Below are 12,592 nucleotides of genomic sequence, written 5' to 3'. Positions count from 1 at the left end.
TTTGCCTATAACTTATGTGCAATCTCCTGTACACTTTGTATCATCTATAGATGATGTCTAATACTTAATACAACGTAAATGCTGGAATCCAAATATCTTGAACTCTTAGACTAGGCCTCCATATTATATGTTGTTTTAAATCCTCCTTTTGCTTAACTATATAAGGACAATACAGAGTCTATGACAAAATAAAATTATTTAACTACTTAGGAACAAAACATGTCCAAAAGAAAAACAGTCAAAACCTTTGACAACATTTTAGATATTTTCTATATTTTATCTTTTTCTTGTAATATTCACGGAAAAGACAATGAAATCTAATTGACATTATGTCTGGGAACCTGAACATCTAAGTTGACTATTCTCTTCCTATGACTGAGTGTGACAAAGTCGCTCAGGCATAAACTATCCCAGGGAGTCACCAGACTCCTCTGCAGACTCTGGTTTGAGGACTCAGTGGCTTTGCCATGCTAACCTCAGATTGCACAGCAGTCTACTGCACAGCAGTCTCCCTCCCTCAGGGTCTGTCCTGCATCCCAATCTGATGACTTCCTGATGCTATGCCTATTTCTCCCTATTTTCTCTCACATACATATTTTACCCAATAACAGTCACACATTAATGCCTTCGTGGGATTAGCTTCTCAGAGGGTTCAAACCAGTAGAATGACAGAGGAGGTTGCATATTTCAGATGTCTTTCTCATGTTCCAACTCCAGTATTGCAAATATGTGGCTGATTATAATTAATTAAACATGGATAAAATTAACATTGTTATTTTTAATTAATAAAATATATGTTTGAAATAATAGAGTCAAAGAAAATCTGTTAAGTGTTTGGTAATAGTGCACTTTATGATGGTATTTTAAAAAAATTAAAGCTTGGATCCAAGATGGCAGACTAGAGGGTGACTGCATCTCCAGTTGCTCCAGAACCCAGGATTCCAGAAGGGGAGGCATTGAGAGACTCAGACTAAAATAGAACCATGGGGTGAGTCTCCCCCACCCGTTGAAGCTCGGCCCAGGCGGCAGGCCCAGATTCGGGCGGCTTATTAGAGTAGGGCAGGGCAGCTAGAGTCTTCTCCAGGCAGCCCTGGGCACTCCAGCGGTGGGCTTCTCCCACACAGCCAGCTTCTCGGACCAGACCCCCCAGTGAGAGCCTTTCCACACAGAGCAAGCTCCAAGCCCTGGAACCAGTAGTGGGCTAGGGGCAGCTTTCTTTGGAAGCACTGCATTATCAAGTTACTCCAAGACTTCAGGCTACTGAAGGCTGGGAGGTGATACACTGGAAATCTACAGGGACACTATAAGCCAATAGAGGAAATCTGCAATATCACGGAGTCCCACTGACATCTGACCAATATGAGAAAACAAGGGAAGAAAATGTCCCAAACAAACCTAGATACTATATCAATAAAACCCAATGACAGCACAGCAGAAGAAATGTCAGAAAGGGAGTTCAGATGTACATAATTAAAATAATCAGGGAAGCAAATGAGGAGATGAAAGAGCAAATGCAGGCATTGAAGGAGGAGATGAAAGAGCAAATGCAGGCATTAAATGATCGCACCAATCAACAGTTAAAAGAACAAATACGGGAAGCAAGAGACCATTAAAATAAAGAGTTAGAGATACTGAAAAAAAAAAAAAAAACCAAACAGAAATCCTTGAAATGAAGGAAACAATATACCAAGTTAAAAACTCCATAGAAAGCATAACCAATAGGATAGAACACCTGGAAGAAAGAACCTCAGATATTGAAGACAAAATATTTAATCTTGAAAACAAAGTTGGCCAAACAGAAAAGATGGTAAGAAATCATGAACAGAATCTACAAGAATTATGGGATATCATGAAAAGACCAAATTTAAGAATTATTGGGATTGAGGAAGGCTTAGAGAAACAAACCAAAGGAACGAACAATCTATTCAATGAAATAATATCAGAAAATTTCCCAAATCTGAAGAATGAAATGGAAAACTAAGTTCAAGAGGCTTATAGGACTCCAAATATACAAAATTACTACAGACCCACACCAAGGCACATTATAATGAAAATACCTAACATACAAAATAAAGACAGAATTTTAAAGGCCGCGAGAGAAAAGAATCAGATTACATTCAGGGGGAAACCAATAAGAATATCAGCAGATTTTTCAATCCAGACCCTAAAAGCTAGAAGGACCTGGAACAACATTTACCAAGCCCTGAAAGAAAACGGATGCCAAACAAGAATCTTATACCCAGCAAAACTTACTTTCAGATTTGACGATGAAATAAGATCCTTCCAAGATAAACAAAAGCTAAAGGAATTTACAAAAAGAAAGCCGGCATTATAGAACATTCTCAGCAAAATATTCCACGAGGAAGAGATGAAAAAACAACGATGCAAATCAGCAAGGGGAGGAACTAGCCTTAAGGAATAGCCAAAAAGGGAGAAACCAAATCATGTGAAAAAAACAAAAATGAGTTAAATGACTGGGAATACAAATCATATCACAATAATAACCCTGATGTTAATGGCCTGAACTCATCAATCAAAAGACATAGACTGGCAGATTGGATTAAAAAAAAAAATCCAACAATATGCTGCCTGCAAGAGACTCATCTCATAGAAAGAGATACCCATAGACTAAAGGTGAAAGGATGGGTAAAAACAGACCATGCACAGGGACACAGCAAAAAAGCTGGAGTATCCATCCTCATTTCAGATAATGTGGACGTCAAGCCAAAACTAGTCAGAAGGGATAAAGAAGAACATTACATACTGCTTAAGGGGAGCATAAATCAGCAAGACATAACAATCATAAATATCTATGCCCCGAACATTGGCTCATCCATGTACGTCAAACAAATCCTTCTCAATTCCAGAAATCAAAGAGACCACAACACAATAATACTAGGCGATTTTAACACACCCTCTCACCGCTGGATAGATTGACCAAACAATAATTGAATAAAGAAAACATAGATCTCAATAACACAATCAACAATTTAGACTTAACCGACTTATATAGAATATACCATCCAACAAAGAACAAATACACTTTCTTCTCAGCAGCACATGGATCCTTCTCTAAAATAGACCATGTCTTATGCCACAAAGCAACTGTTAGTAAATACAAGAAGATAGAGATACTACCTTGTACTCTAACAGATCATAATGGATTGAAATTAGAAATAAATGACAGAATAAAAAACAGAAACTTCTCCAATACTTGGAGATTAAATAATACACTATTATATGATGAATGGATAACAGAAGACATCCGGAGGGAAATTAAAGAATTCTTAGAAGTAAACGAGAACAAAGACACATCATATCAAAACCTCTGGGACACTATGAAAGCAGTACTTAGAGGAAGATTTATTTCATGGGGCGCATTCAACAAAAGAAGTAGAAATCAACAAATAAACGATTTAACACTACAGCTCAAAGCCCTAGAAAAAGAAGAGCAGACCAACACCAAAAGTAGTAGAAGACAGGAAATAGTTAAAATCAGAGCCGAAATCAATGAAATTGAAACCAAAGAAACAATCGGAAAAATTAACAAAATAAATAGTTGGTTCTTTGAAAAAATAAACAAAATTGATAAACCCTTAGCCACAATAACAAAGAGAAAGATGGAGAAAACTCAAATTACTAAAATTCGGAATGAACAAGGAAATATCACAACAGACACGAGTGAAATACAAAACATAATTAGAAGCTATTTTCAAAATCTATACTCCAACAAAACAGAAAACCTCGAAGACATCAACAAGTTTCTAGAGACATATGAATTACCTAAACTGAACGAGGAGGACATACACAACTTAAATAAATGAATTTCAAGCAATGAAATAGAAGAGGTCATCAAAAGCCTACCAACAAAGAAAAGTCTGGAACCAGATGGGTTCTTAGCCGAGTTCTACAAAACCTTTAAAGAATAGCTCATTCCAACACTTCTCAAAGTATTCCATAAAATAGAAGAGGAGGGTACCCTCCCAAACTCATTCTATGAAGCCAACATCACCCTGATACCTAAACCAGACAGAGACACATCGAGGAAAGAAAATTTCAGACCAATATCCTTAATGAACGTTGACGCAAATATACTCAACAAAATTTTAGCAAATCGCATACAAAAATATGTTAAAAAGATAGTGCACCACGATCCAGTGGGTTTTATCCCAGGGATGCAATGTTGGTTCAACATCCGGAAATCAATAAATGTCATTCACCATATCGACAGACTAAAAGTTAAGAATCACATGATTATTTCAATAGATGCAGAAAAAGCATTCAATAAAATACAGCATCCCTTCATGCTCAAAACACTAGAAAAAATTGGGGTAGTGGGAATATTCCTCAACATTGTAAAGGCCATCTACACTAAGCCCATGGCCAATATCATTCTAAATGGTGAAAAACTGAAAGCATTCCCCCTAAAAACTGGAACAAGGCAGGGATGCCCTCTTTCACCACTTCTATTCAACATCGTTCTTGAGACTCTAGCCAGAGCAATTAGACAAACCAAAGAAATTAAAGGGATACGAATTGGAAAAGAAGAACTCAAACTATCCCTGTTCTCTCATGACATGATTATATATTTAGAGGAACCAGAAAATTCCACCAGAAAACTCTTAGAACTCATAAGTGAATTCAGTAAAGTAGCAGGTTACAAGATCAATGCTCATAAATCCAATGCATTTTTATACATAAGTGATGAATCTTCAGAAAGAGAAATTAGGAAAACTATCCCATTCACAATAGCATCGAAAAAAATAAAATACTTGGGAATCAATCTCACAAAAGAGGTGAAAGACCTCTACAATGAGAACTACAGAACACTAAAGAAAAAAATTAAAGAACACCTTAGAAGATAGAAAGATCTCCCATGTTCTTGGATAGGCAGAATTAATATTGTCAAAATGGCCATACTACCAAAAGTGCTATACAGATTCAATGCAATTCCAATTAAAATCCCAATGATGTACCTTACAGAAATAGAGCAAGCAATCATGAATTTCATCTGGAAGAATAAGAAACCCAGAATAGCTAAAGCAATCCTCAGTAGAAAGAGCGAAGCAGGGGGTATCGCAATACCAGATCTTCAACTCTATTACAAAGCAATAGTAACAAAAACGGCATGGTATTGGTACCAAAATAGACAGTTAGATCAATGGTACAGAATAGAGGACGCAGACACAAACGCAAATAAATATAATTTTCTCATACTAGACAAAGTTGCCAAAAATATGCAATGGAGAAAAGATAGCCTCTTCAACAAATGGTGCTGGGAAAACTGGAAAACCATATGCAACAGAGTGAAATTAAACCCCTGTCTCTCACCCTGCACAAAACTCAACTCACAATGGATCAAGGACCTCGGAATCAGATCAGAGACCCTGCATCTTATAGAAGAAAAAGTAGGTCCAAACCTTCAACTTGTTGGCTTAGGATCAGACTTCCTTAACAGGACTCCCATAGCACAAGAAATAAAAGCAAGAATCAACAACTGGGATAGATTCAAACTAAAAAGCTTTCTCTCAGCAAAGGAAACTATCAGTAATGTGAAGAGAGAGCCTACAGAGTGGACAATATCTTTGCCACTCATACTTCAGATAGAACACTAAGTTCCAGAATCTATAAAGAACTCAAAAAACTCTACACCAAGAATACAAATAACCCAATAAACAAATGGGCTAAGAAAATGAACAGACACTTCACAGAAAAAGATGTATAAGCAATCAACAGATATATGAAAAAATGTTCATCATCTCTAGTAATAAGAGAAATGCAAATCAAAACTACCCTAAGATCCCATCTCACCCCAATTAGAATGGCGATTATCAAGAATACAAGTAACAATAGGTGTTGGGGAGGATGTGGGGAAAAAGGTACACTCATACATTGCTGGTGGGGTTGCAAATTAGTGCAGCCACTCTGGAAAGCAGTATGGAGATTCCTCAGAAAGCTTGGAATGGAACCACCATTTGACCCAGCTATCCCGCTCCTTGGCCTATACCCAAAGGACTTAAAATCAGCATACTACAGAGATACAGCCACATCAATGTTCATAGCTGCTCAATTCTCAATAGCCAGATTGTGGAACCAACCTAGATGCCCTTCAGTTGATGAATGGATAAAGAAACTGTGGCATATATATACACACACACACATGCATACATACATACACAATGGAATATTACTCTACCATGAAGAATGATAAAATTATGGAATTTGCAGGCAAATGAATGAAATTGGAGATTATCATGCTAAGTGAGATAAGCGGATCTCAAAAAACTAAAGGACGGATGATCTCACTGATAAGCGGATGAGGACATATAATGGGCGTTAGGAGGGGTTAGCGTTAGGGTTAGGGTTAGGTTTAGGGTTAGGGATAAGGAGGGTGGTAAGAATGGAGGAAGGAAGGACTGTATAGTGGGAAAAGAGGGGTGGGAGGGGTGGGGGTGGAAGAGAAAAAGTAACAGAATGAATCAAACAACATTGCCCTATGTAAATTTATGATTTTTAATAAAAAAAATTTAAGCTTGACCTGCCATTTTATCATTTCCAATAAATGTGATGACTTACTTTGTGACAAAACTCTAGAAAATTCTTCTTCTGTAGTTTAATGTGTAAGCTTACCATATAAATTGAAGGCCCAGGAACTATAATTGATAAAAGAAACGTCAATGTATTGTAAATTATTTATTACATTGTAGACTGTTTCCCTATGATCTTCCAGTTATTCTAGGTATATTCTGCAGCACTTCCCTGAAAGAAATGTTAAAACAGCATCAAGTCTAGTTTTCACTATAGGGAAATTTTTAGTAGATCCATGATGAAGGTCAATCCTATTGAACAAGGGACTAATTAAGTGCTCACCTTTGGTAAATGCCTCTTCAAGTTGTGCAGTTTACTCTTCTCTAATGCTCTCTGAAGACTTTTAAAATAGCTATAAAGAAAGACCTATATAATGTAAAGGTGGGTTAGACCACAGAGTCTAATATCAAGCTTGCACTACAGTTTCTCCTCTGAAGTGATATAATAATGGGCCATTATACGCACCAGATACACATTGTTGCTGACCTCTGAGTGAGAGAACATTGCTCATCTTCTAAAGTTGTTCATGGGATTCTCCAGAAAGTCAGCTTTATCACTGGTGAATTCTACTGAACATTTATACAGTGTATGGGTGGTTTGGATCCTGTACCTGAAATCAAACTAAAACAAACCAAACCAAAATTTAGCAGTGAAGAGGGATGACATTAAGTTACCTAAAAGATCTAAAACTATGTACATATACTTAAAATTACAATAATTTTCAGATATAATTGATGTATTTTCTCCTTAGTTTAATTTGGACTGCTTAAATAATAATAACAATAATAAAACTGTTACAAGAAATGAACTCCCCTTCATTCAAAAACATTTATCTCTCAATCTCAGAAAATTTTTTATTTGTGCCAGATTGGTGCTGCTTGCCTTTAATCCCAGTGACTTGGAAAGTTGAGGCAGGAGGATTGCAAGTTCAAAACCAGCTTTGGCAACTTAGTGAGGCCCAAAAGCAACATAGAGAGATCTTGTCTCTAAATAAAATATAAAAAAAGGGCTAGGGAATGTGCCTCAGTGGTTAAGCACCCCTGGATTCAATCTCTGGTACCAAAAATAAATAAATAAATAAAAATTCTTATCTGTAAGCTGTCGTTCAGGAGGCAAAGTTTGCACAAATGCATACACGCATATGATCATACATGCTAACAAGTGATGGACACATGAAATAAGGAATTTTACCTCCGCTTGTTAACATTGCTCTCTATCATTCAACCACTTACAGTTGCCTTAGCTAGTGCATGATTGGAGATCCTAAATTTCTCAAGATTAAAAAAAAAATAATTGACTTTTTGATATGGAAAACCAATATGAAATGCTCTGTCACTTTTGCCACCTGAATTACATAAACTTTGAGCCTTATAGACAATTTAATAGGACTTGACTTGCTTTATTCTCTCCTCTCAATCCCACTGAGGCTGTGTTTCAATCTGTCAAGCCCTGTATCACTTTCATACAACATTCTTTTACTGCTTGTATCTTGAATTTGACTCTTGTTCTCTGGGGATCTGAGTGAAACTGCCAGAAGTCATTTTACTTGTCACCTTTAACAACCATCAGAAAGATGGAAGTACATCTACCTATGATGGGTTTGAGTTTTCACCTGACAAAGCGCAGGCATTGAAAGATACTTTCGATTTACAAGCACTATATTGACTAGAACCTGAATCTCTCCGTTTCAACGATTTGTGATCACAGCCTGGGACATATTCTGTTTCTTGAAATGATCTTGAGGCTCTTCTTTTTCTTTCGTCACTCGCCATCCACATGGAGAAATAAATAAAATGAAATTTTAAAAATGATGGGCAAATCGAATCTTTTCATTGTTCCTAACACAAATCAACTTATTTTCATTTCAATTCTCTTCCTTGGGATTCTGCAATTGGAATTTTGTGACATGTAAAATGCTCGAGTCTTGATTTCATAATTTATAATAATTTTAGTTATTATTTATCTAGTATTTCAAATATACCAGGCACAGCTCTCGCTGTTGTAGATGCAAAGATGCACTTCACCTTCACAATTATCCCCATGGAGGGAAGTGTAATTATTATTTCCATTTTATATGTTCAAATGCAGTAAAACCAGAAGAAAATTACCCACTTTATTATATTGACATTCAAATTTCAATTCTTAGCCCTCTTTTCCAAGATCTGAGAAAAGTAAAAAAATGTTTTTTACATACAAACTAAAATTCCAAGGCATACTCTGATTTGATAAATCTAAGAGTAAAATTATAATCCCACAAAGATGGGTAAGTGATATTTCTAATAAATATGTTCTTTGTTTTAAAAAATATGTTTTAATCAAAGAAGCAAGAAAGGGAAATCATCTCACATTGAAGGCATGGGCTTACCTACTGAAATAGAGCAGCTGTACTCTAGCCTTGGAAGGGTGACTTCAACAAATCTAATCAATAAAACCACTGAAATCAACATGTAACATAACTGATAGTTTATTTAATATACATATCTGTGAAAGACATATCCATGTGGTACCCTCACGTTTTATCTCATTACCCAAGTAAATACCCTGCCAACAGGAAGTAACTCATCACAGTGAATTAGACACAGGATGCCACAGATTGTCATTTCTTTCTCTGTGTGAAACAAAGCACTGCCCCTGAGACACTACACAGAGAAGACAGGAGTGTTTTTGTGGGTATCTGATGGTGTTTGTTTCTGCAATATCGTCCTATCTAGGACAGAACATTATTGAGACCCAGAACTGGTAAGATGGATGAGGGAAATTCAAAAGTGTTTTTAAGTTCCCACACACATGGCAGAAGCTTGAAACTTTGAGGTTTCAAATGAGATACTATGAGACATACAGCAAAATACCATAAGGGATGCTGAAAGAAGTAGAAGGCCAATGTGCCTGCAGTGTTACTCTCTGGTTATTAGATTTTATTTATTGGAAATGTTCTGTTTCTATATTTTATAAAAATGGGACAGTCAAAATTTGATTTATGCCTTCAATTACATTTCTTTAAAGATTGTGTTTTTAAATAAGTTATGCAATCATACATTTACTATAATCAACATTTTGGGGGGTAGTAAAGAAAATAACATAAAATTCTTAGATATATTCTTCTAAAGAAGATAAAGGTAGAAATAAACAATCTAAGGAGGCATAATAACAATTTCATATACTGTGTTTTCAGTAAAATAGCACCTTTTTAGTCTTAAATGGCTTAAAATAAGTAACTTTTCCCCCCAAATACTTTGAAACAATGCTACAACTTCTTGGTAATAGACCATATTTTAGTAAACATTTGTGGCATGGAGCTTATAATGACTCTCGCTGATATCTGCCCTTCAGGAATACAAGTCTTTGTGTATCTGCATCCCTTGAGGGCAGGTGTCACCTGTGACTTACTTCTTATCAATGGAATATGATAAAGGTGAAATGAAGGTTGTCACTCTTACTAGGTATGTTATGTTATATGACAAGATAATGGAATGTCACTTTGGGAATGGCATCATGTTGCATAAAATTCTATTTGAGCAGACTATAAGCAAGAGACCATGAAGCCAGAAGGAGAGAGAGAGAGAGAGAGAGAGAGAGAGAGAGAGAGAGAGGGAGGGAGGGGTTGGGGGGGAGATGGCAAAAATTTGTGGTTCACTCTTCACTCCTAGGGTCTGAAAGTGGCCACTAGTCAATAGCCAATAAGCAGCTGAGGCCCTTATACATGCAACCACAAGGAAATGAATTCTGCTAGGAATATAAATGAACTTGGATTCCTCTCTAGCTGAACTTCCAGAGAGAATGCAATCTCCAACACTTTGAAGCCTGTGAATCTCAAACAGAAAATACAGGCAAAAGAGCAACAAAGAGCTAATCATGTGAGGATGAGAGAGACCTCCTGTTGTACCAATGACTTATGATGTGGTGTTTCTGCATGAAACTTGCCTAGGACAAGGAAAACAATTAGGAATTCAAAAAATAAATGCCTGACAAAACCCATTGAATACTTGGAATATAGACTATGGGAACTTCAGTAAACAGGAATAATTATGAATTACTGTTATGGTTTGGATATGAGGTGTCCCCCCCAGAGCTCCTGTGTAACACAGGAATATTTGGAAGTAAAATGGTAGAATTGTGAGAGCTGTCAATCAGTCCATCCTAGTGTGAATGGGTCCACTGGGTGGAAACTGTAGGTAGGGGGTGTGGCTGGAGGAGGTGGATCACTGGGGTTCTGCTCTGGGAGGGTTCATCTTCCCTGTTACCACCTCCACCCTTACTCTGCTTCCTTGCTGCTGTGTTAGAAGCATCTTCCTTCTCCTTGACCCTTCCCTGTGATATGCTGCCTCACCTTGAGCCCAGAGCAGTGGAGTCTGCCATCTATGAACTGAGACGTGTGAAACCATGAGTCTGATGACAATTTTATGCAATATTTTAAATAATTTTGTGCATAAAGCAGTTACTGTAATTAAACCATCAGAAAGTCCAAGTGTCCCTAGCTCACTGTCCACTGGAAGACAATATGTGGTCGTCTGACATCATTGTCACTTCTGACTCTGAATTTATATGCTACTGCAAACAATCACTTTCTTATAATATTTACACATAAGGACTTAATAGAAAAATTTTGATGGGCAATTGATGCAGTAAACCAGTCGTGCCATGAGTGTAAGAGAACAGCACAGAGATATCATCAGCATCCTGGGTCAGCTATTAAGCAATACCAGCAATGACCAGCTATAGCTTGTCTCCACCTACCACACTTATTGTTGACTGAAAGGTTGCTGTACTTATATTTTGTTATTTTGGGGGTAAGGAGAAACATCAGAAGTAGTTGAGGGGCCAGGAAGCAATTTCTTTAAGAATAGAGAGGTACTTTGCTGGAAGCTTTTCAAATGTTTCCTCCAGAGTCTTCTGCTTCATTTTCTGTGACTTTTGTCTCAGAAATACCTCTTTGATTATATCAAGTAGCATAATTTCTTATTCTGTTATGGTACACTCATTTATCCCTCGTTAAGTTCTTCACACATTTTCACCATGTTGTTATGGGATGTTTTTCTACAGAGTTAACCAGGTCATCTTCCTTGTCCCTGTTATGATTACCTTGATTCAGAACTATTTTTGGCTATTTCATCATAACCCAATGAATACAGAACTAGTGTGTCATCATCAATGTTAAATCTTCTTCCATGTCTATGCCTTCCAGCTTACTGATGGACTCTGAAGGTATTTGTTTTTACATATGGAAATAGGTCAGACATCTTTTTTTCTCATTTAAGATACGGAATCCTTTAAAGTTACCACCTTGTCCATCATTACCACTGAACATGGTCATCAGGCCATAGGTTGTGCCAGACCTAGTCATTCCCATTGTATCTTTATCAGGTGTGCACTGACAATAGCAGATACAGAATCCTTTATGTAAACTTCTTTCAAAAAGCTTTCACATCCATGTCTTTGCTCGCTGCCGTTAGTATGCTGTTCAAGAAAGTTTTTACATTTATCCTTTGTTGATCTAAAGATCCTTGAGTCACATGTCTGAATTAACAAAGTCGTATATAGGAGAAAGTATATATGGCATACTCATTGTAGTTCATGAGAATTTGAGATGGAAGGTTGGCAGAACAATTGTCAAAGAATAACAAAGTCCTGTAGTCATCAACGCATCCAGCTTCCCTATAGGGAGCATGAGTCACTATAAATGTTTGCAAAACCAACCAGAAAAGATTCTTTTTTGGGTCAACACCTGTCTATGAGATTTATTAATGTAGTGAGACACTTCACAAATTCTTCTTAGGTATCATTGTACAATATTGTATTTTATGGATTGATGCTTGGGCTGTGAATGACACTATTAAAATATTCTCATACATGTTTTTTGGTTCATAAACTATACATATAAATGTATATGTATGTTTATAAATAATTTAGATATACTATGAGAAATTTAGTTGCTCTATTTCCTTTCAAAATCTTGGTTTATTTAAATTTACTTTTTTGTCCTTTAGGTGAGAATGTAGTGGAGTTT

Source organism: Sciurus vulgaris (assembly GCF_902686455.1).
Source record: "Sciurus vulgaris genome assembly, chromosome: 5".
NCBI lineage: Eukaryota > Metazoa > Chordata > Mammalia > Rodentia > Sciuridae > Sciurus > Sciurus vulgaris.
Note: the sequence above shows the minus strand (reverse complement) of the source record.